Consider the following 6,000-nt stretch of genomic DNA (forward strand, 5'->3'; position numbering starts at 1 on the left):
CATAGTAATCTGCTGGTTCTAATATTAAAAGGAAGAGCCGCCAAGCCATGATATGACACGGTGGTTAGAAACCACAGTGTGATGATTTTCTTGGTCATTGTTGTCCATAGCTTGCCTATGTCAAGCTATACTGTAGTTCCAATAAAGGAGAATATTTGTAAATCAGGGTTGAAATGATGGCTCCTTGGTGCTTTCTGAGCTTGCTTGTTTTCTTGGAGAACTATAGTATAGTTCTTGCAAAAGAACTATAGTTACTGTAGTTACTGTAGTTCTTGCAAAACATGGAAGGAAGCAGATTCTGTATATGAAAAGGAGGGGACTATTGGATTATCTGTGGGATGCTACAATATATAGAATAGAAATCAGGATTTGGGTTCCAATATATGGAATAGAAATCAGGTTTGGGGTTCAATGGTTTTTTCAAAGAAATTGCCTGCTCAACTCAACAAGTTATTTTAAAATATACCAAGTGCTTTATAAAGCCACAATAGGCACTAATTAGTTAATAACTTCATAAACTGCACTACTTAGTAGTGAGTTTACAGGCAAAAGGTATATTATGTACCGGTATATATGTCTGGGTATGAAAATATACTGTAGATATAGATACCGATAGATGTGTGTGTGTGTGTGTCTGTCTGTCTATGTCTGTGTTTCTGTCTGTGTGTGCGTGTACATGAAAACCTCCATTGCCTAGGGCCAGGATATTTGTCTCCACTTATCGTAGCTCATCTAACAAAAACAGGCAGGGATTGGCACATTCTGAATTCTTATCAATTATTTTTTTCACATCTATGGTTTTGCTCTTCTGAAGTTGTACAAAATCTCTAATATACGTCTATGATTGCTAAGTTAGGTGTTATTTCCAGAATAGCCATTGCCATCTAGCATCTGATAAGGTGGATCATCAACAACTCTTATCTCAAATCTCAAGATTTAATTTCAGTATCGCTTTTTATCTAATGCTCTTTTGAGTTGCAGCAATTAAACTTTCTGAATATTTGTATGAGAAAATATTAGTAACGATGTAACAAAAGCTTGTGCTTCCTTTTTGAGACTTGGAATATAATCAGCAAAATGGGCCCTTTGCCATTTGGGTACATTTGTTTCCTAATTATCAACTTATCCTGACCCCAGTTTAAATATTTAATATGAATATTTAATTGAAATTCATTCTCTCTCTCTTTTTTTCCAGATTTGACAACCATTATTATTAGTAGTAGTGACCACTATTTAAAATGTTGGCAGTCTTGGATTTTTAATAGTTTTACCTGGGCTATTAATAATAGTTGGTGATATAGTTTTCTGCACCTTGCTTCTTTGCCTTTTTGGTCTACCCTGTTATTAGTTACCACTAAATTTACTACTACAGTTAAGATTAAAAAAACCTCTAAGCCCTTTTTCAGACTACCATCTTGACTGAAAATGAATTCCTAGGGATGCAAAAGTATGCATTAAAAAAATCCTTTAGTTGGCTTAATACAGATATTGCCCATAGAAAGGCCCTTGTACCCTTCACTTATCCCTACTCTGTGGTGCTCGCTTCAGGTTCACTGAGTGGCTCTAAAGGTTGTATACTTCCATGTGCTCAGTGCACTAAATTTTAATTTAGCATGTGAATATAACTATGTTCTGATCTTGCAATTTGAAAGCTTTTTCTTGAAGTTACAGAAATATTTTCATACCTTCTTCATTCCTAGACAGCCCATGACATATTGCTTAAACATTCAGATACTACCTAAATAATAACAGTAACATTGCAAAACTAGTAATGAACTCTGCTGTCAACTGTTTCACTTTCTTGCTCACTAAATATCTAATTTGTTTACTTTATGTGCTTGAAAAGTTGTTATTTTTTAAAGTAAAATGACAACTTTTTGATAGTCTGGGGACCTCTAGTGGAGAACACTAGAGTGATGAAACAATTAGAATTCTAGAAATCATATTTTGCATGCTTTCCTTATTTTTTTTAACAGAAGTTGCGAATTGTTGGCCAGGTGAAGCCTAGTAGAGCAAAGTATTTTACTAAAAAGTCTATCTTCATCTTCAACTCTTACTTCTACTGTTACAATTATTATTCATAATAATAGAAAGAATGTATAAAGAAAAGACATTGCTTAGTAAGCACAAGTAGTAGTTCATGAGCCATTCTTTATGCTGTTTTCTCTTATCCCTATTTAAAAGTAGGTGTAGGAAAAGTTACATTTTCTAACATCTGCATAGTACAGGTGATACTAATTATTAGTGATACTAATAATTCCCTCAACTCTGTCAAACTATTACTAAATCTGCACTACTATTAATCTTCTCATCATTCCCATCACCCATCCCTTCCACTTATAGAATTTTTTTTTTTTTATTGGCCAAGTGTGATTGGACACACAAGGAATTTGTCTTGGTGCATATGCTCTCAGTGTACATAAAAGAAAAGATACGTTCATCAAGGTACAACATTTACAACACAATTGATGATCAATATATCAATATAAATCATATTTATATTGACTATATAATAATTATGACTATATGACTGTAACTTTGTTGCTTGTATCCTTACGATTTATATTGATATTGATTGTTTCCTGATTGGTTATTTGTACCCTATGACTATCATTAAGTGTTGTACCTTAGAATTCTTGATGAACGTATCTTTTCTTTTATGTACACCGAGAGCATATGCACCAAGACAAATTCCTTGTGTGTCCAATCACACTTGGCCAATAAAGAATTCTATTCTGTTCTATTCTATACCTGACTTACGACCACAAACGAGCCCCAAATTTCTGTTGTTAAGCAAGATAGCTGTTAAGTAAGTTTTCCCCATTTTACAACCTTTCTTGCCACAGTTGTTAAATGAATCGTTGCATTTGTTAAATCAGTACCACAGTTGTTATATGAATATGGTTTATCCATTGATTTTGCTTCTCAGAAGGTCACAAAAGGTGATCGCATGATCTCAGTCATAAATATATGCCAGTTGCCAAGCTTCTGAATTTTGATCACGTGTCCATGGAAATGCTGCTCAGTGTAATGAAATGATGTTAAGTGTAAAAAATGGTCATAAGCCACTTTTTTCAGTGCTAACTTTGAATGGTCACTAAATGAACTGTTGTAAGTCAACCTATGGTTACACGCTATGCTAACATTGGACAACCAATAGACTTTGAATTGTTGCATTTCTTGCAGTTCGAGTATAGCCACTGACGAGAAATGCTTGGAGCTTTAATTTAGCAACACTTTGAGGCCAGCAATTATCTAATCCCATCTTGAAGAATGCAGTTATCTAAGAAAATAAAATGAAAAACAGTAAAAACAACTCTAAACAATTTAAACCTGATTTAGTTGAATGAAGAGAAACTGGAACCCTTTTCTGCCCAAAGCACCTACTTTGTAAACAGAATAATCTGTTGAGAGGCATCATCCGAACAAAGCAACATGTCGGACCATGTGGCCAGAGTCATCAACATTCTCTTTAAGAGATCTACACTGCAGTTATCTTGAGTAAATTCCACCCTATATCTTTGATGGTGAACCTATGGCACACGTGCCAGTGGTGGCACGCAGAGCCCTCTCTGATGGCACACGAGCCGTCTCCCCAGTTCAGTTCTGCCACACATGTGCGCATGGCTCCCGCTGGCCAGCTGGTTTTTGGGTCTCTGTCATGCATGTGCGGGGGGCGGGGAGCATGAGGGGGCCTTGGGCGCAAGCGGTGGGTGGGGCACATGCGAGGGACCACACATGCATGCAGGCAGCATGCCTGTATGCATGGGGGCAGGGCGCGTGCACAGGGCCCCCACAAGCATTGCATTTTGGGGTTTGGGAGGCATGTGCTTTGGGCACTCGGTCCGAAAAAGGTTAGCCATCACTGCCCTAGATGATGAATCCTTTTTATATTATTTGTACATTTTCTAGGTGCTTTGCAAACTATCTTGGAGATTTTAAAAAATAGGTACTAAATATTTTAATATTGTAATAATTTAATAAAGAAAGATCAGTTTCTTTTTATCTGCCCATATAATGTTTTATTACAAATCGGTCTACTTGATAGGGTTCAAGTTGTTCCTACCAATTTAGCCAGAATGATGCAATAATCTTTCTGTACAAAAAACACTATGAGTCATTCCGTATTGGTCCCTGTGATGGCCGCTGGAAAAATATAATTATTACCAAGCGTTATTCTGATGAATAGCATGTTTAATGGAGCTCTGTTCTGCTGAGTCTAGCACTGAAATGAGGGCGTCATAAATTATGTGTACACTTTACAGAACTAAAACCTTTGTAATACCTGAAAAGTACTTATTACTGGTGTCAAAACAGCATTGCACCCACAGCATTTTTAAAAAAAATAAATTATCAGCATTTTTGCTACTTCAAAGACTCCTTGTATTAACTTAGAGAGTGCCATGTTAAAACTATGAATGTTACATTTATTTTGCTGGGATGCAGACTAGAATTTCCATGAATAAAATATCTGATAATATTCATGGCTGATATCAGGAATGTAAAGTTAACTTTTTGATTCATTAAATTTTACCAACAATGGCAATTTAGTAACTGAACTCGAAATATGAGAGAGACTGAAAAGTCTTTAGTGATACTGATCTGTCTGCTCAGATAAGAATGATGATGTAGCATGGGTAAGCATGCAGCTTGTCAGGAAAAGGTGAGCCAAGAATATCTTAAGAACAAGTGTTCAGCTTAGGTGTCAGTATAGGTGACTACTTTTTATTACAGATTGTTTTGCCTTAGCAAGGTAGTAGGTTAAATTCAGCTTCAAAGGAGAAACTGAGGAAAAAATTCAGGGATTTTATTAAATGAAACAGAATACTTAACAGTTGCTTTACATCCCTTTATGCCTATCAGAAGGATAATAAGGAATGTAGTACTACAAATTATACAACTTAAACATGTATATCTTAAACCTAAGCAAAGTTTTACCAAATAGCAAGAAGACATATTTACTATAAATCATGCATCTACCTTAAGCTAAGCTTCATATGCTTTGTTGAAAAATAATAATTTAACTATTTCACTAATATAAGCAGGATGGGAAAGAAATGGATTTAACTAATATAATCTATAAGATAAAGGTAGAAGTTCCTCTTGCACATATTTGTTAGTTGTTCCCGACTCTAGGGGGCGGTGCTCATCTCCGTTTCAAAGCCAGCGCTGTCCGAAGACATCTCCATGGTCATGTGGCTTGCATGACTAAATGCCAAAGGCGCATGCAACTCTGTTACCTTCCCATGAATGGTGGTCCCTATTTTTCTACTTGCCTTTTTTACGTGCTTTTGAACTGCACAATATAACTGTAATATAATCTAATAATTTAATCGAACTGTAATATAATCTACAAGCATGAGCAAAAGAGGTGCTTGCCACTAAACTTCTGTGCCGTATCTTCCACACTGTTGTTTATGTGGAAGAACTGTTTTTATCTTCTGTGCTGCATGATTTCTCTAATTCCATTCTGTTCCTTATCACTAGTGTTACTTTTTCACTAGTGTTGCATGAAGCCACTAATGTCTTGCACTTAGAAAATTTGGCTATTGTACCCAATAAGTACTTCTTTTCCCCAAAAAATTGGTAAAAAGTAAGTATGAATATTTAGGACTAAGATCCCTCCCTGGTACTGAAGGTGTTCTACATAGAATAAAAATACCTAAAAATTTAAACTATCTCCTCTAAGTTTTAACAAAACTGTCCACACTTCGATCATCATAAAACTATTCAGTGCAATCAGTGCACATTAAAAAGATGGTGCTCTAAGTGCACTGTTGTGGTCGCCATCTTCAACTTGGAATCACAGTCCCCTGTTCATGCTCAGGCTGGAGTCAGTCAGATCTCCTCTGGAGCAGATATTCAGGGGCAAAGGGACAAAATGCAAGATTTTCTTCCCTCCAATATATGTGTATGCTCCATGTGTGGATTTCTGCTTGTGGAAGTCTCATATCCAGATCATTTTTTATTTTATTTTTATTTTATCTTTCCTTTTGGAAA

This window comes from Ahaetulla prasina, chromosome 7 (genome assembly GCF_028640845.1).
Source record: "Ahaetulla prasina isolate Xishuangbanna chromosome 7, ASM2864084v1, whole genome shotgun sequence".
NCBI lineage: Eukaryota > Metazoa > Chordata > Lepidosauria > Squamata > Colubridae > Ahaetulla > Ahaetulla prasina.